This window comes from Triticum urartu, chromosome 2A, assembly GCF_056163025.1.
Source record: "Triticum urartu cultivar PI428250 chromosome 2A, HENAU_Tu73, whole genome shotgun sequence".
NCBI lineage: Eukaryota > Viridiplantae > Streptophyta > Magnoliopsida > Poales > Poaceae > Triticum > Triticum urartu.
Genome location: NC_141874.1, coordinates 51,938,105 through 51,950,722, shown reverse-complemented (window position 1 = coordinate 51,950,722; position 12,618 = coordinate 51,938,105).

The following is a 12,618-nucleotide window of genomic DNA, read 5'->3' as shown; positions in this document are numbered from 1 at the left end:
GATAAGTAAGAGTGTCAAACCCAACGAGGAGCAGAAGGAAATGATAAGTGGTTTTCAGCAAGGTATTCTCTGCAAGTACTGAAATAACTGGTAACAGATAGTTTTGTGATAGGATAAATTGTAACGAGCAACAAGTAACAAAAGTAAATAAATTGCAGCAAGGTGGCCCAATCCTTTTGTAGCAAAGGACAAGCCGGAACAAACTCTTATAATAGGAAAAGCGCTCCCGAGGACACATGGGAATATCGTCAAGCTAGTTTTCATCACGTTCATATGATTCGCGTTCGATACTTTGATAATTTGATATGTGGGTGGACCGGTGCTTGGGTGCTGTTCTTACTTGAACAAGCATCCCACTTATGATTAACCTCTATTGCAAGCATCCGCAACTACAACAAAAGTATTAAGGTAAACCTAACCATAGCATGAAACATATGGATCCAAATCAACCCCTTATGAAGCAACGCATAAACTAGGGTTTAAGCTTCTGTCACTCTAGCAACCCATCATCTACTTATTACTTCCCAATGCCGTCCTCTAGGCCCAAATAATGGTGAAGTGTTATGTAGTCGACGTTCACATAACACCACTAGAGGCTAGACAACATACATCTTATCAAAATATCAAACGAATACCAAATTGACATGACTACTCATAGCAAGACTTCTCCCTTGTCCTCAGTAACAAACGTAATTACTCACAAAGCATATTCATGTTCATAATCAGAGGGGTAATAATATGCATATAGGATCTGAACATATGATCTTCCACCAATTAAACCAACTAGCATCAACTACAAGGAGTAATCAACACTACTAGCAACCTACTAGCACCAATCCCGGACTTTGAGACAAGAATTGGATACAAGAGATGACTAAGGTTTGGAGATGAGATGGTGCTGGTGAAGATGTTGATGGAGATTGCCCTCTCCCGATGAGAGGAGCGTTGGTGATGACGATGGTGATGATTTCCCCCTCCCGGAGGGAAGTTTCCCCAGCAGAACAGCTCTGTCGGAGCTCTAGATTGGATCCGCCAAGGTTCCGCCTCGTGGCGGCGGAGTCTCGTCCCGAAAAGTTCCTTCTTATTTTTTTCTCATTGAAAGACTTCATATAGGAGAAGATGGGCGTCGGAGAGCCACCAGGGGGCCCACGAGGTAGGGGGCGCGCCCTAGGGGGGGGGGCGCCCCCACCCTCGTGAGCAGGGTGTGGGCCCCCTGGCCTTCATCTTTGGCGAGGATTTTTCTTCATTTATTTTAAGACGTTCCGTGGAGTTTCAGGACTTTTGGAGTTGCGCAGAATATGTCTCTAATATTTGCTCCTTTTCTAGCCCAGAATTCTAGCTGCGGGCATTCTCCCTCCTTATGTAAACCTTGTAAAATAAGAGAGAATAGCCATAAGTATTGTGACATAAAGTGAAATAACAGCCCATAATGCAATAAATATTGATATAAAAGCATGATGCAAAATGGACGTATCAACTCCCCCAAGCTTAGACCTCGCTTGTCCTCAAGCGAAAAGCCGATAACAATAAATATGTCCTCATGTTTAGAGGTAGAGGCGTCGATAAAAATAAAATACGGACATGAAGGCATCATGATTATTCTCATAACAGCAACATATATAGATTTTGTCATATGATTACTTATGTTCAAGTGATGATCTATTCACAATGCAAAATTATAAATCATAAACCTTATTGGGCTCCGACAAACTATAATCTCAGTCATTGAAGAAATTGCAATTTATCATAACATCGGAAAGAGTCTATGTCAGAGCTAAAAAGCAAGTCCACATACTCAACTATCATTTAGTCCTCCATAATTGCTAACACTCCCGCAATACTTGTGGTTACGGAGTTTTAATCGGACACAGAGAAAGATAGGGGCTTATAGTTTTGCCCCACAACCTTTTACCTCAAGGGTAATGTCAACAATAATGGTTCATGCTCCCCTACATCCAATTAGATATATATATCATGTTCTTTCCAACATGCTGAGCTTGCCAAAGGATAAAATGAAAAAGAAAAGGTGAAGATCACCATGACTCTTACATAAGGTAGAAGATAATAATAAAGGATAGGCCCTTCGCAGAGGGAAGCAGAGGTTGCCATGCGCTTTTATGGTTGGATGTAGAAAATCTCAATGCGAAAGAACGTCACCTTATATTGCTCCTTGTGATATGAACCTTTATTATGCAGTCCATCGCTTTTATTACTTTCAAATCACAAGATCGTATAAAGCTTATTTCTCCAACACCAATCAATCATACACATTTAGAGCAATTTTTATTGCTTTGCACCGATGACAACTTACTTGAAGGATCTTAGTCAATCCATAGCTAGATATGGTGGACTCTAATGGCAAAAATGGTTTAAGGGTATTTGGAAGCACAAGTTGTATTTCTACTTGGTGCTGAGAATTTGGCTAGCATGAGGGGGAAAGGCAAGCTCAACAAGTTAGAGGATCCATGACAACATACTTTATCTCAGATATAAGAAAGACATAACTCATTACGTTGTCTTCCTTGTCCAACATCAACTCTTTAGCATGTCATATTTTAATGAGTGCTCCCAATCATAAAAGATGTCAATGATAATATATCTATATGTGAAACCTCTCTTTCCTTATTACTTCCTATTAATTGCAAAAATGACCAAAGCTATGTCTGCCAACTCCCAACAACTTTTAATCATCATACTCTTTCTATGTGAAGTCATTACTCTCAATAAGATCAATATGAACTTTTTGTTTCTTTTTATTCTATTTATCTTTTCTTTTATTCACCCAAGGATCATGGCGAAATAATCAAGCCCTTGACTCAACACTAATCTTTATTATATATAGCTCACTAACTCGACTACATAGAGAGATCATAAAGCAAAACTCAAAACTAGATCATGCCATAAACTTTATTCTACTAGATCAAGATACTACTAATAGGATCGAACTAAGAAAAACGGTAAAGATAGGAGTTGTGATTGTGATATGATACCGGGGCACCTCCCCCAAGCTTGGCAGTTGCCAAGGGGAGTGCCCATACCCATGTGATTATATCTCTTTTGTCGGTGAAGAAGGTGGAGGTGTTGTTGATGATGCAAGCTTGTCATCCATCTTCCAAGGCATAGGTTCACCATCATAGAAGGATGATCGAGTCTCCAGAATCCTTGAATCTGCAGCCAAACTCATTCTTTTGAATCTATATTCATACTCACCATTTTGGATTTGCAGATCATAGATTTAGGCTTGGAGGTGCTCGATCTTCTCATATAGCTTGAAGATGGCCTCCTCGGTGTTTTTGGCGTCCGGCTTGTAGTTGTTAATGAACTCCGCGAGCATGGTGTGGCTAGCGTTGATTCCACGCCCCACCATCCCCTGGCACTTGAAAACTTGTTGCTCCATTGCTTCGAGCCTCGTCTCCACGCTTCCGGTTCCCTTTGGTCCCTCAACATCGCGGATGTGCAACAACCCATCACGCATCTCAATGGCTTGAGGGTGTCGTAGCACCTCCGCGAGGTAAGGGTTGATGACCTTCTTGAAGAACTTGTCCTTGGAAGCACTTGGGGACGTCATGAAAATCTAGATCTGTTAGAAAAATAGCTCAAAACAAGAACAGAGGAGGTTTGCGTGATATGGGAGTCAAAACCCTCAGGAGGTTATATAATGAATTTTTACTGACCAAAATACGTATCGTGCAAGAAAACGGAGTCCGGAAGGCACACGAGGTGCTCACGAGGTAGGGGGTGCGCCTACCATCCTCGTGGGGCCCTCGTGTCCTTCCCGGACTGCTACTTATTTTTCTATTTTTCTAAATATTCCAAAACAGAGAAATATTGCCTTAAAAATTGTTTTGGAGTCGGTTTATTTACCGTACCACATACCTATTCCTTTTCGAAGTCTGAAACATTTCGGAAAGTGTCTCTTATGTATTCCTCCGGGGTTACGATTTCAATAATATTGGTTTCAACATTTATGGGATTACCTGAGATATAATGTTTAATTCTTTGACCATTTACCACCTTCTGATTTGTGCCCTCGAAGTTGTTGATCTTTATGGCACCGGAACGATAGACCTCTTCGATAACATAGGGGCCTTCCCATTTAGAGAGAAGTTTTCCTGCAAAAAATCTTAAACGATAGTTGTATAGCAATACATAATCACCTTATTAAACTCACGCTTTTGTATCCTTTTGTCATGCCATCTTTTATCTTTTTCTTTAAACAACTTGGCATTTTCATAAGCTTGGGTTCTCCATTCATCAAGTGAGCTAATATCAAATAACCTCTTCTCATCGGCAAGTTTAAAATCATAGTTGAGCTCTTTAATAGCCCAATATGCCTTATGTTCTAGTTCCAGAGGTAAGTGACATGCTTTTCCATAGACCATTTTATACGGAGACATACCCATAGGATTTTTGTATGCAGTTCTATAAGCCCATAATGCATCATCAAGTTTCTTGGACCAATTCTTTCTGGACCTATTAGCAGTCTTTTGCAAAATTAATTTGAGCTCTCTATTGCTCAACTCTACTTGACCAGTAGACTGAGGGTGATAAGGAGATGCAATTCTATGATTAACATCATATTTAGCAAGCATTTTACGGAAAGCACCATGAATAAAGTGTGAACCACCATCAGTCATTAAATATCTAGGGACTCCAAACCTCGGAAAAATAACTTCTTTAAGCATTTTAATAGAAGTGTTATGATCAGCACTACTAGTTGGAATAGCTTCTACCCACTTAGTAACGTAATCAACAGCAACTAGAATATGTGTGTATCCATTAGAGGCAAGAAAAGGTCCCATATAATCAAAGCCCCAAACATCAAACAGTTCAATAACAAGTGAATAATTCATAGGCATTTCTTGACGTCTACTACTATTACCAATTCTTTGACTTTCATCACAAGAGAAGACAAACTTACGGGCATCCTTGAAGAGAGTAGGCCAATAAAAACCAGATTGCAATACCTTATGTGCAGTTCTATCTCCAGCGTGGTGTCCTCCATAAGACTCGGAATGACACTTGCGTAGGATCTGTTCCTGTTCATGCTCGGTTACACAATGTCTAATAACACCATCTACTCCTTCTTTATAAAGATGTGGGTCATCCCAAAAGTAATGTCTTAAATCACAGAAAAACTTTTTCTTTTGCTGGTATGTGAAGCTAGGTGGTATAAACTTAGCAAAAATATAATTAGCATAATCAGCATACCATGGAGTACTACGAGAAGTAGTTATAACATTTAATTGTTCATCAAGAAAGCTATCATTAATAGGTAGTGGGTCATCAAGAATATTTTCTAACCTAGACAAGTTGTCTGCAACGGGGTTCTCAGCTCCTTTTCTATCAACAATATGCAAATCAAATTCTTGTAGCAACAGAACCCATCTAATAAGTCTAGGTTTAGCATCTTTATTTTCCATAAGGTATTTAATAGAAGCATGATCAGTTTGAATAGTTACTTTAGAATCAACAATATAAGATCTGAACTTATCACAAGCAAATACAACTACTAAAAGCTCTTTTTCAGTAGTAGCATAATTTCTTTGAGCATTTTCTAGAGTCTTACTAGCATAATGAATAACATTTACTTTCTTATTGACTCTTTGCCCTAGAACAACACCTATAGCATAATCACTAGCATCACACATAATTTCAAAGGGTAGGTTCCAATCAGGTGGCTGAACAATAGGTGCAGTGACTAATGCTTTCTTAAGTATTTCAAATGCTTCTACACAATCATCATCAAAGACAAATGGTATATCTTTTTGCAATAAATTAGTCAGAGGCCGACAAATTTTTGAGAAGTCCTTAATGAACCTCCTGTAAAATCCGGCGTGACCAAGGAAACTTCTTATACCTTTGATGTCCTTGGGACATGGCATCTTTTCAATTGCATCAACCTTGGCTTTATCAACTTCAATACCTCTTTCAGAAACTTTGTGCCCCAAGACAATACCTTCATTAACCATAAAGTGGCACTTTTCCCAATTCAAGACAAGATTAGTTTCTTCACATCTCTGCAAAACTCGATCAAGATTGCTCAAGCAATCATCAAAAGAGGAACCATAGACAGAAAAGTCGTCCATGAAAACCTCACAAATCTTTTCACAAAAGTCAGAGAATATAGCCATCATGCATCTTTGAAAGGTAGCAGGTGCATTACATAAACCAAAAGGCATACGTCTATAAGCAAAATTACCAAAAGGGCATGTAAAAGTAGTCTTTGATTGATCTCTAGCCGACACAGGTATTTGAGAGAAACCAGAATAACCATCTAGAAAGCAATAGTGTGTATGTTTGCATAATCTTTCTAGCATTTGATCAATAAAAGGTAGAGGGTAATGATCTTTCTTAGTAGCTTTATTTAATTTGTGGAAATCAATTACCATCCTATAACCTGTGATAATTCTTTGTGGAATCAATTCATATTTATCATTAGGAACAACGGTAATACCTCCTTTCTTAGGGACACAATGGACAGGACTTACCCACTCACTATCAGCAACGGGATAGATTATACCTGCCTCCAGAAGCTTTAGTATTTCTTTCCTTACCACTTCTTTCATTTTAGGATTCAGACGTCATTGAGGGTCACGAACTGGTTTGGCATCTGCTTCCAAATTTATTTTATGTTGACATAGAGTGGGACTAATGCCCTTAAGATCATCAAGAGTATATCCAATAGCAGCACGGTGCTTCTTCAGAGTTTTCAATAATCTTTCTTCTACATGCTCTGAAAGGTTAGCACTAATAATAACAGGATATATCTTCTTTTCGTCAAGATAAGCATATTTAAGATTATCAGGCAAAGGTTTAAGCTCATACACGGGATCTCCCTTGGGTGGAGGAGGATCCCCTGAAATTTCAACAGGCAAATTGTGTTGCAGAATAGGTTCCTGTTTAAAGAATACTCATCTATTTCTCTTCTTTCATTCATGAACATATCATTTCCATGGTCTGGCAAATAGTGTTCTAAAGGATCACTAGGAGGTACGCCAATAGAAGCAAGACCAATAATTTCATCCTTACTAGGTAATTCTTCCCCACGATGTTGTTTACTAAATTTAGAGAAATTAAACTCATGAACCATATCATCCAAGCCAACAATAACAACATTCTTAGTGCAATCTATGGTAGCATTAACAGTATTTAAGAAGGGTCTACCAAATATATTGGGACAAAAGCTATCTTGAGGAGAAGTAAGAACAAGAAAATCAGCAGGATATTTAGTTTTCCCACACAAGACTTCAACATCTCTAACAATTCCAATTGGTGAAATAGTATCTCTATTGGCAAGTTTAATTGTGACATCAATATCTTCTAACTCAACAGGTGCAATTTCATTTTTAATTTCTTCGTATAAAGTATGTGGTATAACACTAGCACTTGCACCCATATCACATAAGCCATGATAATAATGATCTCCTATTTTAACAGAAATAACAGGCACGCCTACCACAGGTCTATGTTTATCTTTAGCACAAGGTTTAGCAATTCTAGTAGTTTCACCTTCGAACTGAATAACATGCCCATCAATATTATCAGACAAGAGATCTTTAACAATAGCAATATTAGTTTCTACTTTAACTTGCTCAGGAGGTGTATAAGTTCTAATATTGCTTTTACGAACAACAGTTGAAGCTTTAGCATGATCCTTTATTCTAACAGGGAAAGGTGGTTTCTCAATATAAGAAGTAGGAACAATAGGATCATTATAAGTGACAGTCTTTTCTTCAAGTTTAATAGGTGCAGCTACTTTTACTTCTATGGGAGGATGATATTTAAAGCACTTATCCTTAGGGAGATCAACATAAGTAGCAAAAGATTCATAGAAAGAAGCTACTATCTCAGAGTTAAGTCCATATTTAGTGCTAAACTCACAGAAAATATCGGTATCCATAAAAGATTTAACACAATCAAACTTAGGTGTCATACCTGACTCCTTACCTTCGTCGAGGTCCCAATATTCAAAGTTGCGTTTAATTCTATCCAATAAATTCCATCTGAATTAAATAGTCTTCATCATAAAAGAGCCAGCACAAGAAGTATCGAGCATGGTGCGATTGTTATCAGAAAGCCGAGCATAAAAACTTTGCATAATTATTTCTCTCAGGAGCTCATGATTGGGGCATGAATATAACATTGATTTAAGCCTCCCCCAAGCTTGAGCGATGCTTTCTCCTTCGCGAGGCCAGAAATTATATATATAATTGCGATCACGATGAACAAGATGCATAGGGTAATATTTTCGATGAAATTCCAGCTTCAATCTTTTATAGTCCCATGATCTCATATCATCACATAACCTATACCATATCAATGCGTCTCCCTTCAAAGATAAAGGGAAGACCTTCTTCTTAGCAACATCATCAGGTATACCTGCAAGCTTAAATAATCCACAAACTTCATCCACATATATTATGTGCTCATCAGGATGCTTTTTTCCATCTCCTGTAAAAGGATTAGCTAGCAGTTTTTCTATCATACCCGAAGGATACTCATAAGGAATTTCATTTTCAATAGGTTCAGTAGGTTGAGGAACAACTCTTTGCTCTACTGGACGGGGTGAAGATACCCCAAACAAGCCCCTCAGAGAATTACTTTCCATAGTAACAAGTGACAGTAAATTTCAGCACACTATATAAATTTTTCCTTACCAAATTCCACCTACCAAAGGCGCTACACTCCCCGGCAACGGCGCCAGGAAAGAGTCTTGATGACCCACAAGTATAGGGGATCTATCATAGTCCTTTCGATAAGTAAGAGTGTCGAACCCAACGAGGAGCAGAAGGAAATGATAAGGGTTTTCAGCAAGGTATTCTCTGCAAGTACTGAAATAAGTGGTGACGGATAGTTTGTGATAGGATAAATTGTAACGAGCAACAAGTAACAAAAGTAAATAAATTGCAGCAAGGTGGGCCAATTCTTTTGTAGCAAAGTACAAGCCGGAACAAACTCTTATAATAGGAAAAGCGCTCCCGAGGACACATGGCAATATCGTCAAGCTAGTTTTCATCACGTTCATATGATTCGCGTTCGATACTTTGATAATTTGATATGTGGGTGGACCGGTGCTTGGGTGTTGTTCTTACTTGAACAAGCATCCCACTTATGATTAACCTATATTGCAAGCATCCGCAACTACAACAAAAGTATTAAGGTAAACCTAACCATAGCATGAAACATATGGATCCAAATCAACCCCTTACAAAGCAACGCACAAACTAGGGTTTAAGCTTCTGTCACTCTAGCAACCCATCATCTACTTATTACTTCCCAATGCCGTCCTCTAGGCCCAAATAATGGTGAAGTGTTATGTAGTCGACGTTCACATAACACCACTAGAGGCTAGACAACATACATCTTATCAAAATATCAAATGAATACCAAATTCACATGACTACTCATAGCAAGACTTCTCCCTTGTCCTCAGGAACGAACGTAATTACCCACAAAGCATATTCATGTTCGTAATCAGAGGGGTAATAATATGCATATAGGATCGGAACATATGATCTTCCACCAATTAAACCAACTAGCATCAACTACAAGGAGTAATCAACACTACTAGCAACCTACTAGCACCAATCTCGGACTTTGAGACAAGAATTGGATACAAGAGATCAACTAAGGTTTGGAGATGAGATGGTGCTGGTGAAGATGTTGATGGAGACACTACTAGGAAAAGGCCTACTAATGGCGCACCAGTTTTGCCTACTAATGGCGCATCACTGGTGCACCATTAGTATCACGCCACTAGTATTTATTACTAATGGCGCACCACCCAGTGCGCCATTAGTATATAACACCATGCGCCATTAGTATGCCTCCCAGGGCCATATTTAACCATGTGCTTTGGCACACTAATGGCGCACTGCGGATGGATGCGCCATTAGTATACTTGGCATACTAATGGCGCACTCTGTAGTGATGCGCCATTAGTATGAATATTAGGTTTTATTTTTTTTACTTTTCTGATTTTTGCATAGGTTACAAAATATATTATTTGACTAAATATAGACAGTAGCACACAGCAACAGCAGATTCATCGAATACAATAGAAGATTAGTCTCCGAATACAATTCATCATATTAGTCTCCGAATTCAAAAGACCGAACAAAGATAAAACATTACAAGTCTCGAGACCGCGATTATCGAGTTTGTCAGAAGTAATACTAATCCTAAGAAATCCTACTAATCATCATCATACAACTTCTACTCGTTATTCAAAACAAGTCATATGATCATCATCTTGATAGTCATCGAACCAACCCTACTTAATTGTTCTTAGCACATGATCATCAGTATTAGGCAGGACTTAAATACCCTATTTAAGCTAAAATAGCATAAATCAATATAGACCCTGGCTCTCCATTATGGAGAATGGAGAACATCCTGTCTCCAATTCTTGCGCTTCGCTTCCTTTTGCTTCCAAGAAGCTCCTTACGACTGTCCATACATTTTCTCCATCCTTTGATTTTCATGTCTCCACTTCTTTTAGAAATCTTGTATGGACAGTTGAGATTCGTAGGATGACCTGGCTGTATGTTCAAAACATTAACACTACCTTTCTGATACATCATATGAGGCACACAATTCTCTGGGATTATCTGTTGAAAAACATAGTAATAACTTCATAGTTAGCAATGATGTACTAGTTAGAAGTATGCAAAAGATGCAAGGATATCATAATAGTAAAAATCTTACCAGGGTATCTCCATGGTAGTTACCGTAGTTGAACACATGCACTAGTGGCACATATTTACCATAATGTTGAGGAGTTTGATTGTGGATAGTGTAATTCTCAATGTCAGTACAAAATCTGACCAGATGATTTTTCTCCTTGTAAGTTGTTAATTTGGAGCCATCGGTGTAGTGGGTTTTGTCTACCATCTCCCGCACATTCTTTGAACAATAAAAATAAGTTCTCAATGGAAATAAGCTGTCAACTATTTTGAATAAACAATATAAATTAGCTAATAACTATGTTTGAGAAACTCACATAGCGGTAGAACTGGAGGCGTATCAACAAGGACCCAAATGTCCATATTGTCTTGGTTGATGTCAGGATTACCAAGATCCATGGTGATAAGCATACCCTCATCAAAACCATACATCTTGCAAAATGCTTCCTAATTTTTGCAACCAAAATGGGTTACGCTCTCAGAATTATATAGATTTACTTCAAAGTCCACATCATGATGAGTCCTTAGGTGAATTTTCATTGTTTCAGAAATTTCATGGTCTTCAAAATCCATCCTCTCCAAGACATAGCGTCTTGCATGGCATGGGATAAGCTATACTCGAATTGTAAAAGATGAAAATTACACGTTGAAATAGTTGAAGTCATGCTTAATTATGAAAATAACACTTGTCGTCGTTGTGTACCGTTTCAACTTCGAAGGTCTCCTCGAGCTTAATGCTGAAGCGCCGATCATCATCCAGGTGAGGCATGTCGCACAGACCTCGATTGTCGTGGCACCAGTCGCACTCCGCCGGGAGACTTTCATCGTCCGATGATGATGACGACATATCCTACGTTCGTAATTCAAAACTACATCATTTAGGGTTTGTCGACACCGAGGCATCCAAAAAGCTAAGCTTTTATCATTTAGGGTTTGTCGACGCTGAGGCACCCTAAAAGCCTAAGCTTTCATCATTTAGGTTCTTATCGACACCGAGGCACCCTAAAAGCCAAGGTTTTATCATTTAGGGTTTGTCGACGTCGAGGCACCCTAAAAGCCTAAGCTTTCATCATTTAGGTTTTGTCGACGCCGATGCATGCATTAGTCGCAAGTACCCCATATGTCCTATTTTTAGCAAAGTCATGCTAAAATTCACGGAAAATTTCGGCATGGCCTTTGCTAAAAATAGAACATATGGAGTACCCGAATTTGCCGAAACAGAAGTTAATCGACATTCCGGCAAACTCAAGGGCCTCTCGGGGTACCTGCAAATTCATCATGACACAATGGTCGGAGACAAAACCCAGCAAACTAGAAATATGGTCATCATCTTTAAAAGTCATTACTTGTCAAATACAGAAGAAGGAACAATTTATTTGTGACATAGTTGGCCCATACAGAAGAAGCAACACACTGCACTAGCCTAAAAACAAGTGAAGTTTCACCCATATAAGAACAACTTTATAAAAACAGAGAAGTTGCTATGTTTTTTCTACTGCTAGGAAAAACATCACTCATTGGAAATGAAAATCTCAGTACCAGCATTTTGAACTTTGAAATGAAATACAGTAGTAGTATTAGTAGTATATGGAGTAGTATCTTGTCTAGTAGTAGTATTAGTTGTATATGGAGTAGCAAGTTTTGCCTCAGAGACCGCAAAAGCTATGTTTTTTCTCAATTCAGATAGCTAAGTGGAAAACCACGTCAAGTCCTATTTTAATACTCTATTTCTCAATGCATGCAATTGGTTTCATCTCGACTACATCATAGAACCACCAATAAAGGACACTGACAAAATATATAGAGATGCCTACAGTTCCTATCCTTGAGTAGCATGATTAGAGATGAGTAGATCTCCAGCAGGTGTCATAAGCACCTGCTGTTACTCTTGGAAGCAATGCAAACATGTAAAAGTTATTACTATTGACAA